The sequence below is a fragment of the Typopeltis vanoorti genome, chromosome 19 (assembly GCF_054136105.1).
Source record: "Typopeltis vanoorti isolate ZY-2024b chromosome 19, IOZ_Tvanoo_1.0, whole genome shotgun sequence".
Taxonomy (NCBI): Eukaryota; Metazoa; Arthropoda; class Arachnida; order Uropygi; family Thelyphonidae; genus Typopeltis; species Typopeltis vanoorti.
In genome coordinates, this window is record NC_143567.1 from 68,712,467 (window position 1) to 68,731,840 (window position 19,374).

The window sequence follows — 19,374 nt, forward strand, 5'->3', positions numbered from 1 at the left end:
TCACATGTTTGTCCGATGTGACCATATATAAATATCTCCTCCTGTGCTTTGTTTTTATACCAAGGAGATATGACAGTACTTAGGAGAAATGTGCTGCTCTTGGTTTCAATAAACCTCAATTTCGTGGCAGTGTAACGTTTTGTAAACAAACCATGGACGATATTGCAAATATTGAGGCTTCAATAGGAGGATGGGGGGGAAGGAAAAAAGGGAAAAGTGTAGATAATGTTTTATAAACAGAATTGTAGTTGCTTAAGAATAAATCTCTCTCAAAGTGAATTTATCAGACAGCACATACTGAAATAAAAGTCACAATGTAATCGAGTAAATACAAGCCGGGCATGAAATTGTGGAACACCACCCTTCTTTATATTGTCACTGATATAAACGTGATGGTTAGGAAGGACATAAGTTGTTGTACACAGTTGTTGTCAACATTAAAAAAAATAAAATAAAATAGCTGAAATCTGTATTGTGGAAAGCCAGTTATATGGAAGTCAGTGGCAATGCTGCAACTTTCGAAATATACATACACACTGTAAGTACAGTGTAGACGTGTTTGGATAAAATATCAAAATTATGGTAAAAATTAAAAAAAAAAATTAAACATGAAAAAATATTGTTTATTATCCATAAAATTATACAGTTTGGTATAATTCAAAATTACTTAAAAATAAAATATATTCTTCTTGTTTTGTTTCATGAAAAAATATTGTTTATTATTGATAAAATTATACAGTTTAGTTATTATACAGATATTTGAATATCGGGTAAAGGACGGCCTGAGGTCATAATTGTCAATAACTCCAGTAATTTTCTAAAATAAAAACTATAACAAAATGTTATGTCTTTAATTGTAATGTCCAAATATTTAAAGAGACGGAGTAAACACGATAAGCACTACGAACACTCTACTACTGGCGCAAACTGCATATAAACAACAGTGGAACTGCACGACGGACAGTGCCGCATTGCACTAATAGCTCGCATCTCACTATGACGTGCATATGCTTGCGCGCGTAGCAATATGACATTGTGAAAAACACAGTGCCACTAGCGTCTTTCGCCTTCCTAAGTGCTACAAGATGGATTTTTATTATTTTTTATACAAAATAAGAGAATTGTATGGGATTGTTGATAAAATTAAATATTACAAGCAAATATAAATAAATTAATAAATATATTTATATATCGAGAAAAATTGGGGGTGCTGCAGTTCCGCAGTGTCTATGCACGAGCTGCCCCTGATGGACGTTGTAATGAACTAGTCGGAGTGTTGCTGGTTGGAGGTGTGCTCTCACCATTGTTGTCAAGGGAAAGAACAAGCATAAGGAAGTTAAACGCAAAAAAAAAGCCTTATTTTTCTGATTACACTTTGGAAGTAACATCTAGATTAATTACAGACATAAAATACTTAAATAACCTTATTTAAATGGGTCTTATGTCGCCTCAGTGATCACCAATGACTATAGATCTGCCATGGAAACTCATTCAGAAGAAATGGTTCGGCAGGATATTTCTTCCACTGCTTGCTTCGTTAATTTGCATAGACTTTCTTACACACCAATGAAAGTGTTTCATAGGAGGCGCCACAAGCAGTAAATATTGAGCTCACGTGTTACACTAATTCGGTTAGTGCACGTACACACACACACACACGGTGGGTTCTGAAGAGCAGGAAAGATGTAATGCCTCTTTACAGACTGATAATTAAATTGTTTCTCTTCAAGGGACGTGTGTTGGCCGAGGGTTGAATCTTCGCGGAACTTCAAACTTTGAGGAATCGAATAGACCAGAAACTTATTTGTTAATGCCAGGAGTAAAGACTGAGTCACTTCCGTTTACGGGTTTTTATTGTTGCCCGAGGGTTCTGATTTCCTCAGAGACTGGGGAATGGCTTCTTTCACAAAGAAACTAAGCAAGGTGTCTTTAGAATGGGAACCTTTTGATATCTATTACGAGCACCAAGAAAAGTATATCTCTCTTTTGTTAAGAATCAAATTACAGTCTGTCTTTCACTCACACACACACACACACACACACAGGGAGAGAGAAAAGATGCCACTGCACCATATTTCGTTCGATGTTAATGGATTATTTGTAAAACATCTCTTCGTATCTTGTTGGCAATTATGAGAGGCAATTTCTTAAGCCCATTAGAATGAAGTAATGGTTCCATGATCAGAAAGAAGCTTTCATTCAGGCTTCGAAAGCGTAGTTTTGTAGCATCTAATACCAAAAGAAGAGCGGCGTATTCATTTGACGAACGTTCAAACTCTGCCTAGCTTATAATTAGATATCAATAGCATTATTAGAATGATGGCAACATCGAAGTAAGGTGACAAGCCTTCAACCTTTATTTTATGAAGAGTGAGAACTCAACAGTTTATGTAAAGTCAATGAAAAGAACTGCAACGATTTTATGATAATATAACAACCCTTGACATGCTAAAATAATTGCCTATTTTGTTCTTCACCTCCCCCTCCCAAAGCAGGAAACATACGCGTCTTCTTTAGTGTAAGTTGGACTCGAATACTGTTATATTTTATTTATGGCAGAAACGACTCGAGCTATGAGATCAGATTATGTCTGTTTAATTGTGTGTTCTTATGGTCTGATTTGCGGGATAGAAAAAAATAATAATCCCAGTATCAGATAGGCAAAAACCCTTCCACGCCCGTACGAGAGCAGCTAATTTGTTAATCGAAATATTTTATAAAAAAATTTCAATTATTGATCATTTTTACATGAAAATGATTAAAAATCTTTTATAAAAGTTTCAATACAATCAAGAAATGTCATAGAAAAATATCAGATAATGGTTTTCAAACCGGCGTAGTTGGCTGTTGGTAGCTTTTCCATTCTCCAACCAACAAACTGTGGTTTCGGATGTTTCTGAGTCTTTAGGGGGTTGTGGTTCTCTGTCATCCAGCATAAGAGCACCCAGAATATTGAAGGCCTTGAGTGGATTGGAAAGTATCGGGTTTGGTTTATAGAGCAGGACTCCTGGATTATCTAACCATTGGCTAAAATGGACGTTAAGTTTGCAACCCTTCGCGGTTGGGGTTCAGTTGCTTATAAAAATAAACAACTGAACTTTTCTCTTTCTCTAGGTTCTCTTCACTGGAAGAGAAGAGAACGACCACCATCTTAATTTTCACAAATATCCATGTCGCAATTGGATTCGAACCCACGGACTTCAGACTGATATTTTTATGTGACATGATTTAAAATTCTTGGCTATATTACAATTAAACTTTTTTTTTATTTTATTTTCTCTCTTTCTTCCCCGTATTTTTGTTTTCATTCTTTAGTGTTCGTTTGTAAGACCTTTATAAATGAACATCAAAATTAGAAACACGTCTGACATCTTTTAAACAGAAGGAAGAGAGAGAGAAAGAACGCAATAATATTTAAAAGACCCCTTTTTTAAAATCCTGTCTTTAGGCAAATATAAAGAAATCCGCTCTTCTTTTGTGGTATTCGTTCGTCTGTCTTTCAAAATATAAAAGGAATTCCTCGTAAAAAAAAAGCAAAGTAAACTAAAAAAAAAAGTAACTGCAGTCATCCTAGTATTTTGATGTCTTTTTTTTTCTTAGCAAGAAATCTTAAACGCACTACAAGCACTTAAATTCGCTTGCTGTCCCTATTTCATCCCCTCGTTTAAGTAGGCTCATCTAATTGGTCAATCGTAGCATATGGTCCAACACGGACACTTACAAGAGCTAACATCTATTATGTCGCCATCTGCCGTCCAATAGATTTGTCTCCTCCTGTGCTTCACTTCAGTATAGTTTTTTTTTTTTTTTTTCTACGTAAGACTTTGCAAATCTCTCTGTTCAGGAGAAGAAAATGGGGGACATTGAACAAATAGATCCTGTTCTCTGTACCAGCTGACGGGATGTCACTTAGAGAGGACAAAACATTTTCTTTAACTCCAGGCGGACAAATTTAAGAGACTTATGACTGAGACTTTAGACGAATAACCGCTACAAGGCATTATCCCATCTTAGCTGAATTGGGAGAAAGGTCGTCAGTCTCTCGATTCTCGATGGTCTTCTGCTTCCGCTGTAATGGGTCGGTCGATGACGAGAAGACAAGGCCAGCTGGCTCACGAGCGCAGTATGGACGGAGAGAGAGGTGCGATGCTGACAGTTTTCTTTTCGGAAAAATCTTTCGGCTCGCCGCCTCCAAGAAAAGGATGGGGGGGAAGTCGGAAGATTAAGAGAAAGGGGGATGAATGATACCCTTCTGTTAACGTCAGGCGCCAAGTGAAATACGTGAGGTCGTCTAAATCATGACGTCAGTACCTTCCTGTCAAACCGGTGCAATCATGACAGCTGTGTGTATGTGGAGTTTGAAGGGAACTACACTTTTACGCTGGGACGGCTTCGGTAATGTGATAATTGGGTTTGCTTTTAGCCATCAGACCAATGGGATGGTTGGGGGGGGGGTATGTCCAACTGGGTGCAGTGAGGGGGGGATTGATTTAGTCGTGCAATCAGTAGAACAAATAGCACGATCTGACCGATTGCTAGAAACCATGAAGCGTACTGTCGGTTTGATATGACGATGGTACGTGTGTGTGTGTGGTGACTTATGCAGTGAGGTCACTTAAATATGGCATTCTGTTGCGTGTATTATTCACCTTTTACGAAGAAGAATATTTACTCGCAAACCCCCTGTTGATCTTTATTTGCAGAGGTCTGCGATTTCCCCCTATTGCGTATCTAATCGCACCATTATTCCTAGAAGGGTATTGCTTGTCTAATTGTTCGCCGAGAACAACAGAAGTTATCTAGAAATGTGATACTTTATACCAGAGCCTACCCTAAATTACTTCGGAGTGTTGTGCAAACCAGTAATAAGGGGCCATTTTACGTTTGTAATTAAAGGTTTGACCACATTGTCGGAAGGGTTTGACTAATTACTTTGCTATACAATTGTACACAACGAGATACCATTTCTGGCATTCGCAGGATAGCCAATTCATCACGGTCTTCACAGGCCTCGTCGCTTGCCTCTTTCGACGGGGGAAAAGAGGTGGGGGGGATTAGTATAATTAGCAAACGGATCTTACTGCTTGTTACAGATGCTCTAGTGCACATTCGAAATGACTGGTTTGGGGAATAAAGCCACTAGTATTTGAAAGTTTAATTATGCAACCGTAAAGTCAAAGAGTAGAGTTTGCATTTCTAATATTGCATTTTTGTAGCTGCGTATGCGCGAATTACCAACAGTGTTGCTGTCTCGAATTCCTATTAGGCTTGATTTACGGCTTAAGATCTGAACTCAATCTCCTTCTTGACGTTTTACTGTAAAGCCGCTTGCCAGATATCCTTTCATAAAACATGTATTTCTTTCTTTAACTTTCACAGGGCACAAACTAAAGAAATTAATCTTCGCTGGGTTCTAAACTATGACATTCTCGCGTTGTTGACTTCAGAAAGTGAGGATATGTGAGATAGTCTCTCTACTTCACCCTCTTGCTACATAACACGTCAAAAGGATCTCTGCTGCCAACGTATTATAGCACCCACCGATATTACTGCGATCGTCCAGATATTCAGCACCGCAATGCTTTATTTGTTCAGGCAACCTGAACAGTTGCGTTTCTGATAGCGTTCACAACTTTTGCCGGTTTTTCTGCTTTGCGACAGGTGCAGATGACAGTGGTATTGTTTCTTCACTGGTGCTTTTTTTTTTTTTTTCAGGCTTTCGTTTCTTTTGTAATATTTTCACTCGGTTTTTTTTTTTTTTGAGAAATGTCACAGGTTTAATAATTCAATTTCTGTTTGGTATTTTTAGTTCAGTTTTTGCGCTTGCAATAACAAAAAAAGCATTTAATGGGTGTTTCTTACGTTCTTGATTATAATTTTCATGAAAACGGTGTTAGTATTATTAAGAGAAAGCGGAGAAACGTATTTATTTTCTTGCCAATTAGTGCATTGAAATAATAAATGAAAAGTTATTGTGTCATACGATTTTCATAGCGTGAATAGTAGTCGGATAATCTTTTGTTATTTTTACCCCCCCCCTTTTTTTTTTTTTACAAATATCAAGTCCTTTTATTTGCTACCACAAAGAAATATCTTATTAACCTGGAGAATGAATAAATGCGATCTCCACATTTATTCACCATTTCCCCCCTTTAGTTTGCATTCCTGAACAGCGTAATGTGTCAGGGAATATTACAAGACATAAAATATGATAACAGTCGAAGAAAACTTCTAAAGAAAAGGCAGAATTTCCGAAATTCCTGTTCTATATGTTGTTTCCCCCCCCCTCAATTCTGCTTATCGCCACGCAGTCAATAAAAATAACACACATTCTTAGTCAAGTGACACCAGATCGAAAAGCTTTCAATAGCTATCTATCCCAAACAAAATTGCGAGCTACACTTACAAAATGCAGAATTTTATTATTCCTGCATTTGGAACTTCATATTACATATTTATAGGTCATTTATTTTTAAACCTGCACCCGTTTTTCTCCAGTGAGCAAAGCAATATGGAAACGAGCTGCCGATACCAAGAATTTCTTTTTAGATCTCGTTACGTATTCCAAGTTCTTACTAACAAGGTGCAAATTTGCTATTTTTTCATGCGTAAGCATATTTGTTTGGGGGGTTTTCTTGTTACAATTTGAGTGGATTTAAATACACATTCAATCTATCTTGTGATTGATCCTTACTTTCGATTTTTCAATCTCTCGCTCCCTCCTGATGGCAATTCATTCTATAGGCTTTTTCATTTATTTCTTCATCTGTTTCTCAATGTTGTCGTTTATGGGTTGACTGTTACATGCTTTCCTAAATTCTCATTTTGTCTTTCTTTCCATTCCATTTGTCGTGTATCCAGTTTCGAATGTGCAATTATTTTTCTTACTTGGCATTTCCCCTATTACGTTTATTTGTTTCTTTATTCTTCTAGTTATTACTCTCTCTCTCTCTCTTCGAGAGGTTTGCATCAATAAATTCCCGCTGTTTTATGAAAAAGATATATTTTTTGTCTTCTGAATGTTTTAATTTAAAGTAGTTTTCTTAAATTATTTGCCATTTACATATTAATGATATTTTATGTGATCCTCAATAAAATATGCAACATTATTTGCCGTCTTTTTATAATTTCATCCATTAAGCGCTCCGATGTAATATCCAGCTACACGTATGATAAGTGACTAACTTCTCCATGAATATCTCCAGAATACCTCAATTTCTAGTGCCATATGTAGTACAAGAAATTTAAGTCCTGGTTTAGGAACCGATTAGGAAGAACCTGGATTTGGGACTACCTGAGCAAGCAATCTACGTAGGGACGAATACCAGTGAGGATAGCAGAGTACTGATTCTGAAATCTTTATTCCTCAGAGCTTTTCTGCTAAACGTTTGAGAAAAGAATCGAAAATTGGAGAATACGTAACTGAATACTTCGCATGTTTCACATAATCCTGGATATAAAAAGAAGCAGATATAATCCTTTAATATACCACAAATATCGTGGTGGCGGGGAGCAGAAGAAGAGGCTCGTGTGCTTGCAGTACCTCAATCTTTACCTTCTCCGTACAGCGGTGTTGTTCTGCCACGTATTCTCGATCGAGCGGGCCCTTATTATTTTGACTGTGATACTACCTAAGTGTAATGAGTAGTGTTTTAGTTTTGGTCTGGAAAACCAGACATTATAAAAAAAAATGAAAGATGAATTAATCATTTATATATATATATATATATATATAAGAGAAATTTTTCATTACAAAAAGCTTTGCAGCTTTCTGTAATCAAACATTTCTCTTTTCTATAATCAACTTTTCTTGCACACATTCTGTTTATTGTCAGTTGTTATATGCATGTCGTAAGTTGCAACAAGTACTGCTTACAGTGCCATATCCACCTAGTAGCGTGTTAATTTCGGAAACACTTCACAATATCCTATTACAGATGAATACGATGGATTTCTATAGTTATGTTTGAAAAATATTCGTTGCGCCACATGCCAAAGATGCCCAGTGGGATATTTGGAGAGAGAGAAGGCAATCCATTCAGGCAGAGTCACTATTATGTTTGTTCTAGTAATCTTTCATGGATGTGTTGTCTTGTGACATGCCTTGTTATCTTTGGAATTGTCTACAATATGCAGAGTAAATGGCGCTACGTGTTCGCAATGATATTCAAATATTCAACTGGTGTCAAGGAATCTAAGGAGGGGTAAACAGGACCTAGATGATCTATTGTTCTCGTCAAGCATGATGGCTCTTAGATATGTGTTGCTTGTACGAAATAGCAAGACCTAAGATTCATTACTCCATGCAACTGTTCTCTAGTTTTTTGGCGGGGAATGACGGTGGTTCAGTTGGTCGTTTCCCCATAAGACACACTACAAGAAGTAAAGTTGGATGAATGTGGAGACCAGCTCAACACTGAAAAACCAAAGTTTTCATCACGTCCACTCGTGGTCTCATTTTTTTCAACCCGAATTTGGAGAAGTATATCTTGGACTCTTCCAGTTTACATCAAGCTTTGCATGACCAAAATGCTTTATCTTTTAATCAAGTTCGCAAGGCACAGTTGCACTTCAGTTTCAAATGCTGCATAACACAACAATCTGACTTTTTTTAATTAACAGTTAAAGTCACTACCCGTTGCGAAATAATTACCTAAGGACGTATTTTAGACATCCGATATAGGGAAGCTGCCTTGTAAACTTCCACTTGCAAAATATTCAAATTTAAATGCGTTTTCTGTATAGTTATATTAGTCCTTCTATGCAACGTAATGCAAACCTTTACCAAATATGGTGTTATTCAGTATTTACGCTTTCATAAAACCATCTCCATATTTGAGACTCACCAGAATTACGCAAGCATACAATGAGATTAATTTATATTTCGCGGATCACTGCACATCAGCTAATCTATGAAACAACCAATATACAAGGAAGGTCGAGCATCGCTTGATTGTACTATCTGGAGGAAGGGATTTTGGTAGAGTTCGTTGTTCAATTGTTCAGTGGTCACTGAAGTCAAGACTTCCTGATTAGTTGCAATAGTATAAGCCAACTGTCGGCAGTCGCCGCGTTTCTATTTTAGTACACAGTAATATATGCGTTGCCTGTGTTCTTGGGCTAGTTTTCTATTTATAGGGATGAAAATATAACCTAACACATCCACAGGAGACGGGCTAATTCACTTTCAAAAGTCCTTTATATCCATCCTCTTTTTTTCATTTGAAAAGTATTTCATTTGAAAGTATTTTAGTTTTATTTTTTTTTAAATTCCTCATTTGAAATTATATTTCAAATATATAAGAAAATATAAGTATCATTCAACATAGTTTAATTTTCTCTAATTTCTTCCTTTCAAGACATAATGCGAACCACAATTAAGTAACTTATTCGAAATGTACATGGTGTGTGTGTGTGTGTGTGCGCATTAGTTGAGTGTCTTCTAACGGAGCCACTTTGGTAATTTGCAGCACTGCAGTCCCATGAGAAATGATGTCCAAAGAGACCAGTTGGTGTCTCGGGTTCGGGGAGAAGTTACCTAATCACAACTGTAAAAGATCTCGTTGTTAGGCTGCATATTTTACAATTGATTATTTAGTTGAAAAGGATGGAGCAGCATGGTCTTGGGAGATACACAACTGCATTACAAGCTAACCGCATTATAACAAGATACGAGATAAAATATGCAATAGAACATCGTTGCAGAAAACTGTAATAAATGTTGTAATATGTTTATTCCTAAGTTTTGTTTCTTAAACTACTCCCATTTAGTCCTGGATTTTAATGCTTGTAAAAAAATACATTTTAGTGAATACATGAGGGTCGCTGACCTAACTTGTAAGCCTTATCAGCAGCGTCTAACAGGTTTGTACCCTACATACATTTTATTTGTTAAAACTGGGACGAAATGCTGAGAGAAAGAAAGAGAAAATAGAGATAGCACAAAAGAAAAAAAGAATACATAAAATTCACCGAGAGATAGAAGGAGAAAATCCACTTCAATATCAAATGCTCGCCCGCTGCCTTATAGATCTAATAAAGAGTAATCTTCTGACATCTCATTAGCTGCACCCATCAAACAAATGGACCATGAACATAGCGTCATCTTTTGCACTCTCTCTCTCTTGTTCAAAAACGAGCGACGCCAAAACATACAACCCTCCCTGGCGCAGACCACATCAACAGTGAAAAGGAAATAGGTCTTTCCTCCGGTCTAGTCTTTGTTAGCTTGATTAGAGTCTTAAAATGGCCCGGCACATTGGATGTGACCTTTTATAGCAAGCTTTTCACTCGAAGGTTTACACAGAATTTTATGATCCAATCGTTCCATGCATCACTTTCATGTGTGCGTGCTCATGAGTTCGCTGACGCCTCAGCTACTGCCATCCAACGGCATCCACTGATAAGGAGATTACTGACTAGAAGCCAGTGTGGGTTCCAACCGCTTGCTGATAAATACAAGGGCCCAACCGTTCTCAACGAATACGGTAAAGAAGATCGTTGGTAGTTTCGGCTACCGATTTTTTATTTTATTTATTTTTTTTTTAAATACCGATTGCCACTCGAGTTCATACGATGATCTAGCGTAAATGCTCTCCGAGGGGAGGAAAAGAGAGTCTTAGATTTCGTTTGCGTTGATGAAACGGGTGTTATTTAACAGGCTGCAAAAGAGCTTACTTGTGCAAACATCCACTTCGATTGCTTCATCGTTAAATGTGCTCACTGTTCAAATTCCTATCAAACCTCTATTATCTAATATGGTCGAATAAAGGGAAAAAGCTGTAAAAAAACGTTTAAAAGCAAATCACCAAATATGTCTTCCCATTTTCGGTGACTTTATGAAGCCATAAAAATTTCCTCCCTACTAAATTTTCAAATAACTTACGAATAAATAATTCACGACGTTAAGCCTAAATTAAATTAGAATCTGCTCTGCGTTGTAGTAGAAAGTAGTGTTCTGCTTACCATTAAATGTGTTCTCCATCTCATCCTCAATAATTGCTTTGTACTCCCCCCCCCTTTTATAAACTTAAAAGATCACGTTCACGAGAACCCATACTAGTTTCAGGTAGACGAGCTGTCTCGTCTTTATCCGGCTAATTTTTATCGGATGATTATAAACATCTTTTTCTTTTTTTTCCGCTACAAGTTAGATCGACCGTATCGTTAATTAAAAACCGCCAGACGTGCTGCACTGTCTTGTAAAAAGGGAAAAAAAAAAAATCAATTTCTTATTGATTAGATAACATACTCAAGAAAATGGTGCAGTGAAAGAACGAAAAACAAAAATTGAGCATTCGCTTTTGCCTGGCCTGGATTACAGTTTAAAGACAATGTCAAATAGTGGAAGCAGTGACGAGATATCATCACTGGAAATGGGAAAATAAAGAAAGAAAGAAAGAGAGAGAGAGAGAGAGAAGCGGTCCCAGTGTTTGTCCAGTATTTCTCGATCGAAAGTGCGATGATCAAAGTCCGTATCTTAGGCAACCTTTATAATTGTTAAACATGCCTTGAACAATTAAAATCAGACCGATGCCCATTTTAATTCTTATAATAACTTTGTTTTTCTTTTATGTAGCTCTCACCTGCGAAAGGTTGTAAACCACAGATGAGCTAAGGATTTTTTCTAGTTTTTATTAATATTAATTTTATATATTTTTAAATTTTTTACATAGTTCAGAAATCCTGCTCTAGAGACCGAACATGGAACTTTTTCAATCCACTTCAATCCTCCAGTAAGCAAGGAAATGATCTCGGCCAACCAGGTCAGCATTTATTGAGAAATCTCTTGGATTTCAGGCAGTCAATATCCATATAAATTTATCTTCGAAATCCCCATACTGATTTAAGTTCTATATTCTGAGCTTTATGTAAATACCTTGCTTCACAATCATAATTGTGAAGCAAGGCACGAGAGTTTATTGAATCCTTGGCTCAATAAATTCACAACTGAACTCATTATGTAGAATAAAATACTGTTCGTGTGATCCTGCAGAACTCGTTAGTGGTCTTTAGACCACGTCAAATAATCCAAGTAATTTTTATAGTATGACAGGTTAAAACATAAATATGTAGTAACAATCTTCGCACTGTCCAAATAAAAACACGGTCAAAACACATTCCTCACCAGGGTTCATTGATAAATAAATAACAAAATACGTGCTAAAACTTTATATTTTGACCTTACATATTGGAGAATAAATAAGGTCAAAACTATGTTTAAATTACTTTGACCACCGGTCAAAGTAATTTAAATTAAAATTAATTAATTATGGGCACCTCCATGGAGTTCTAAGACTCATCGTGGGAGACCCACACTATCAACACAATATCTATCATACCTCTCCTTGAACCCATTGACAGACAAAGCACTCGCAACTGACTCAGGCAATCCATTCCATTCATTCACCACTTTCCAAGCGAAAAATCTAGTCCTCATGCTCTTGTTAACCACACTCTTTCCCAACTTACAGGGATGACCTGTTGTTTTACTCCCTCTAGCCAAGTGCTGAAACATTTCCCCTGCATCAATCCTATAAAACGTTTAACCAACTTGGTCACTCGTCTTTCAATCCTCTCTACCGCTTCCTCATCCACAAGAAATGTAGGTGACTAGACTTCAACACAGTAATCTGGATGCGGACGTATCAAGGATTTATAGAGGAATGAAATCTCCGTTATCTCTGTTTGTTAGTGTGTTCTTCAATAATCAAGTAATCCCGTGAGTTACCATGGCAACGTTAGCAATATGCTCTCTAAACGTCAATTCTCTATCTCTCTCTACTACAACCTCCCAAATCCCTAGCTTTCATCTATTTCCTAGAGTACATTTCCATCAATGTGGTACACACCTTGTAATCTTTATGTCCCAAAATGTATAATTTTATACTTTTCCACGTTAAATTGACATCCATGATGTTTTGCCCATACTGTCATCCTATGCAAATCATCCTGCAAGCTCTCCACATCGCCTTGATTAACTATTCCTCTACCTATTTTCGCATCATCAGCAAACAACTGAAGATCTCCCGTCAAGTCATTTCCTGTATCGTTTATGTACAAATTAAACAGCAGTGGGTTCAAGCACAGAGCCATGTAGCACACCACTAGCCGTCTCCTTCTCCTGGATTCTGCTCTTCCTTGAACTACTTATTGATATCTGTTCATCAGCCACCCTTTTCTTCAGTATCACCAGTTTCTTATATCCTCTTTTGTTGCAGTTTGCATAATAGAGTTCCATGGTGTATCCTGTCAAAAGCCTCTGCAAAATCCAGCAGTATCGTCATATAGCCATTCCCTTTATCCAACTGGGCTGTCATTCTATTATAATGAGTTAATGGGTTACTAAGGCATGACCAATCCTTCACAAAGCCATGCTTCCCCTTAGGGTATCATATTTTTAAAGTTTTTCACTTGGTTATACTATAAATTAAAGATGCCAAAAAATTATATTCTTGGTTTAATCCTGTATCCAAGTGTAAGCAAGCAACATTTGCGTGTGAAGTATCTTCACGACTAGGCTACTTGTATGTAAAGGTTACGCACAAACATTATTTGCTTACACTTGGATAAAGGATTACACCAAGAATATAATTTCTTGGCATCTTTAATTTAGAGTAACGTCTGTTCTTACACCAGTCCTCGTCACCTCTGCCATAATAATATTTTCACTTAGATGATATCCTCTTGTGAAATGATCACTCAGTTGTCTACCTCTGTTACCTCTCTATCATCTTTTTTTTTTTATATCTGGTCCACACACAAAGGCCACAAGACTTATAGCACATTAGTGCCGTGTGTGGGCAAGAGGAACAGAAGAGGGGGTCTATTCACATCTGCACTCATTAAAGTTATCCTTCCACGGTCATTCCTTCTCCTACTTTCCACATAACGAAAAATCTCTTTGGGATTTCCTTTTATCTATTCGGTTAATTTCTTCTCATAATTTGATTTCGTCTTCCTTACCATGCTGGTCACCTTTCTCCTTATATACTCTCCACAAACATTTTCTTTGATTGCAGCTCATGCTTAATGATGATATTCATCCATCTAACGCCTACCCGATTTACCCTTCTGACCTTGGGTATACAGTGTGATATTGCTTCCTCCAGATATCCCTTGACTATTCCCCCATGCACTGTGAACATCCCTTGCAGATCTTTATGCTACTGTACTGCTTCAAGCTGCCTCCAAGTGTATCATAATCACCTGCCTTGTAGTTCCACACATATACCTGTTCTTAACTGGAATTGCCACGTTCCCCCAAAGTGACCACATGATCACTTTCCCCATTCAGAGGCAATGTAGCCACCTTAGTTATGGGCGGATCTTCTGACACTATAACAAAGTATAACAAAAAAAACTATAATTACTCCAAAAGTTGAAGTTCCCCATAATAATTAATCGACTTTTACTCATTGTACTAATCTGCTGAAGCATGTCTTCCATAGCACCCCCCCCCCCGGCCTATAGATGCAACCGATTTTGTATTTTTCCTTATTGGCCTCAATCACACTAATGCTTTTAATTTTTCGCGAGGTTGCACTAACCAAATAGAGTCCATCAAACACTGTAGGAAGACAAGATGAAAAGAGTTAAACAGTGGGATTCTAGGGCTCACGTAGCATCAGCAAATTTAAAATTATTGCTAAATAATCATCATCTAAGCCAACAGCTGTATAGATACAGACCCGCCTTTGTTTCTCCAATAATTTCCCACTAGATCTAAGAAAAGAGAGAGTCAGTCGAGCTCCACAACAACAGAACTTTCGCACTGTAACAAATCACTAACCAGAGCAACTTTTGACAAATTTCCTTGGCGATCAACAATTAAATCAACATCGCCCAACCACCGACAGAAGACTGATGAGGAAAGAGAAAACTGCGTGAGCAGCAGAGGTGTGCGAAGAGAATTAAATTGCTTAAGCTTTATTCTATTATCGGCATTTTCTTCGACGCTGTAACAGAAGTGAATTAAAATATATATATAAAAAAGAAAAGCCTGCAGGAAACAGTCGAGTGATAGCCACCCGTTTCGATGGCATGTGTGCGTGTGTGTGTGTGTAACACGCGCGATCTATGTATCATACAGGCAAGGTTCCTTTACCATCGTCACGGCATCTGCGGAAGATGGAAGGTCAGGCATGGTGGATAAAGAGAAACAGCGTCGTTCTCCGAGATGTATCGATCCTACAGCCTGTCTTTCTAGGACGGACGTAGAAATAAGACTAAATGGGAAACATTTTAAGTTAACTGTCACCACATGAGAGAAACGATTCTGATGTACGCGAGATAGTGTGTGCGTGCGCGCGTGTGCTCACACTGCATATACAAGGAGAGCAGCAACTCCTTCTCTCTCCTTCATCTCCCCCCCCCCAACCCTTCTTTACGCCTCACTTAATTTCATAAGGAATGCTTCTGCAGTTTCATAGGAAGGCATTTGGCTCCGATTTGTCTTACAGAATCAGCCTCAGACAGCGAACAGGTACGAAGGTGTATCAACTAGGTGTTGGATTTTGGCAGTAGAGAGAGAGATAAGGAAAACAAACTCATTTAAGAAAAATAAAATGTCTTACTTCTAGAAAGCACTATTCTGAATAAACTCCTCTTTTATTCACTAAAATAGCCAAGAAAAATTCCCTTGTATTTTGTGTGAATTCCTTAACACGATTTATGTGTTGCTAACTGATGCATGCTCAGAAAGTGTTCCAAATTAATATTCGACATTCTTTTCCGATTTTTAAATTCTAATGAAAACAGACTCTGATATTTAGTAGTTACATGATATTTTTATCCGACATCTCGAACGAAAGTTTATACCTTTCGTTGCGAATTTCGTCGGTAGATGGCAGTATCGTATATCCTTGAAACAATCTCTTACAGTGGATATTTACACAAAATTTGAACAATGTCACAATAGCTTTTTAGATTAATATATTCATTATTAAATAAATTCCATTAAAACGTTTTTAATGGAATTTATTCAATTTAAGTCATGATAATAACCTACAAGAGTTGTAATAAAATGAAATGATCATTTGTTCTTAGGTAAATGCTATTAAGATTCAACCAGACACTGCTTAAATATATTCACGTCCTTAATTCCGAAAAAAACTTTCTGGTATCGAGAGTATCTTGCGGTATCATGGGAGCTATCTTAGCTTAATTTAAACCTCTATTTGCTTATTTACTCTTTTACAAATTAGCTAACCGAAGTAATTTAATGTCGCCACAGTTACCAAGCTATTCGAGAAGCCATTTCTTTCTTGATGGTGATGAGGTGAGATGAGTTCACCAAAGCAAACATCGGTCGGTTTCCAAATCATATACAACACTCTCATTATAATGAAATAAAGGCACTAAAGTGGAAAATTGTGTGCGAATGTTGGAGGAACATGCTCGCAAGGAAAATTTAAATCTAACACGAGTGAGGACGCATTAATTACACTATAATTGTATTCTCATTTGAAAGAAGCAAAAATGGAAGTGCTACAACACACGGTTTTCAATGTGTTGCAAATAACTGTCGTCAGGCGGCGCCACAGTCACAAAGTGAAGATTGTGTGAAACGTTTTTTTTTTTTTTACTCTTGTCAATAAAGATAGGATTTTTTTTAAAAAATTAAAACAAATAATTTTAGTAGGGAAAATTTTTTTTAAAGAATGAAAATCGTGTCTATATTGAAAAATAGCATCTTTCCCAAATGCAAGCCTTTACAAATTAAAGCGACAGCTTCTGATAATTTACTCGATTTTTTTAAATATTTTTCCTGTTTCCTAGACCATCCTTTCATGTCTTTCGAGACATACCCATTACTAACTTCTCCAATTGCTTCAAAATCTCCATACTAAAGAGACCAGTTAAGCTGTCTGAGTCTTATTTTCCGCTCATAGCATTACTATCGAATCCAGGCCAAAACTTTCAAACATCTGCGCCCTCTGGACTAATTACGGTGTTTGTGCATTAAACCTCGTCTTTCGCTTTTCTTTTCATTTTTACTTCCGACGTTCAACGTTTCTTTTTTTTTTTTTAAGTTCGTAACTTGGCCGATTGTAACACTGCTCTACGTTGACCAGCTGTAAATTCCCATGCGTTAGTTCACTGCTCGAAATCGGGTTATGAGAAAAGTGGTTGTGCCAACCTATTTCCACACAAAGAGAGATGCTATTTTTGGTACTTTGTTTGATATTGGATTTCGGTAATTGCATCTCGGAAGTAGAATTATCTTTAAAATATATTTTTGATAATATATTAGTTCTACGCATTATCTCAAGAAGTCTCCCCTTGCCTAAAGTTAACGTCTCGTCTATGGGAGAAACGAGAAGCCCATCATAATTCAGAGTGTATACGTCATCCATATTAAAACCAAGGCTAATCTTCCGAAGAAAGTATGACAACCTTTTGAGCGTGGGATTCACTTAAATATAATAATAAAATTGGTACAAAACTATAAGAAAAAGAAAATAGAAATATGTGATAGAATTGAACTTATATATATATATATTTTTTTTTTTTTTTTGCCTTCTCACTCTATATCCAGTCTCGGTCGGTAGCCGGATGTGACGATATAGGCATCAAAACCATTTCGAATGATAACTACAAGACAGATTCACCTTACTGTAAATTTGTCATGGAGTGATGAACAGTCGGCCAAAGCTAGAAGAGCTGGTCGATGGGACATTGGCTTTTATTCGTCGTTTATCACAGGTGGACAGAATCAATCCATGATGTCAGTCAGAGAGGTGACAAATGGATCAGTTGTCTTCGTGTGCAAAAAGATGGTGTAGTGGGACAATGGACATCGAAGACCGGCTAGCTCCCGTTTTTTTTTAGGATACATCGCAAGCGCGCGTACACACTCACGCACACATACTAGAAGGACAAATCTGAGGAAATTTTGCTGCAGTAGAAAGTCCATTCTGGCATCGATTGTAACGGAATACAGTAATCCAAGTAGTTCTAAAAAAGACAGCATGCGCAGGTCAAAGAATATAAGTGTGAAACAGCCGATAGTTACATTTTTTGTTTTGTTTTCTGATAACTGATATATTTTTATATTTTTTCTAATGTTTCCTATGACCAACTGTTTGACATTTGACAATTGTTTGACAAAATAAATATTATTATTATTATTAATGGTATTTTAGTTTTCTAAACGTAATAAAAAAATTGCAAAATTCAACATTTTTAGGAATAAATAAACAATTTTAATTTCCTACAAATTTTTCCTACCTAAGATATTGTAACATAGCTAACTTTCTGTTCAAATTCTATTAAAATGAGATTACTGCCGAATTAGATTTAAAAAAGATGTTCACAATTCAAAATTATGTAAAAAAATAAAATAAAAGTGGTTTAAAAGTAAAATAAAATAATAATAATACATTCCAGATAATCAGGACTCATTGAGAGAGGCCACGTATCAACTACATTGACTGTCATACGGTTTCTTAAAGTCATTCATGCAGATGCACTCACCACTCAGCAGACCCCATTCAGTGTCTCTGTCCTGTGATAGAAATATTTAGCATCCCCCCCGCGCATGTTTTTTAATCGCACATCGGTGTATCCCATAACACCCTTTCAGAACTTTACAGGAATCTCTGACATCATCCCTTCTTTTCCCTTATGCTCTGCGGTCCACATATTCTCAACTATCCTCATAATCGGCATCCCACAATCCCAACATCATGTTTGTAACTTTTCTTTACACTCCCCCTCCACAGCTTCATATTCTTCCTTTCGGAATCCATTGGAACAAATCTGCGCACACATACCAAATACAGTCGTACTGTGCCTTTGTAAAAAGGCAAATTGACTTCCCTATTCTTACACGTCACTATTCGTTTGAGCATTGCAATTATCCTCTGAGCAGTATTTACAGTCTTAATACGTGACCTTTGAACTTTCACATCTTATTCGCCATCACTCCGAGATCTCTAAACTCATTTCGCAAGGACAATCCCACCAATATAATATGCTGATGGAAATCGCATCACATGGAAGTGCATACGTTTACACTTACTGAATTGAAAGCCATTATCATTTGCCCACTGTTACAGTTTATTCAAATCATTCTGTAAGCGCAGCATATCAGTAGCATTCCTAATTGCCCTGCCTATGTTTGCATCGTCAACAAACACTTGAACATCTCTTCGCCTACCCAATTGCACTGAGGTATAGACTGAACAATAATGGTCCAAGAACTGATTCCTAGGGAAAACCAGTGGACACTTTAAATCTGGCAACCTTGCACATTCCCCACATACCACTTTCTTATCTAAGTTAATATTCCAGTCCTATATCTTCTAATTTAGACAAAAGGAGTTCCGTAATATTCAAATACCACAGAAAAGCTAACAGTAGCTCAAATTC

At 37.0% G+C, this 19,374-nt stretch overlaps 1 protein-coding gene across 5 annotated transcripts in view; it reads right to left on the reverse strand.

Moving 5' to 3' along the window:
• LOC150096226 (solute carrier family 35 member F1-like) overlaps window positions 1-19,374 on the reverse strand; it is a 593,479-nt gene that overhangs the window by 106,729 nt on the left and 467,376 nt on the right. The gene's annotated exons all lie outside the window — the stretch shown is intronic.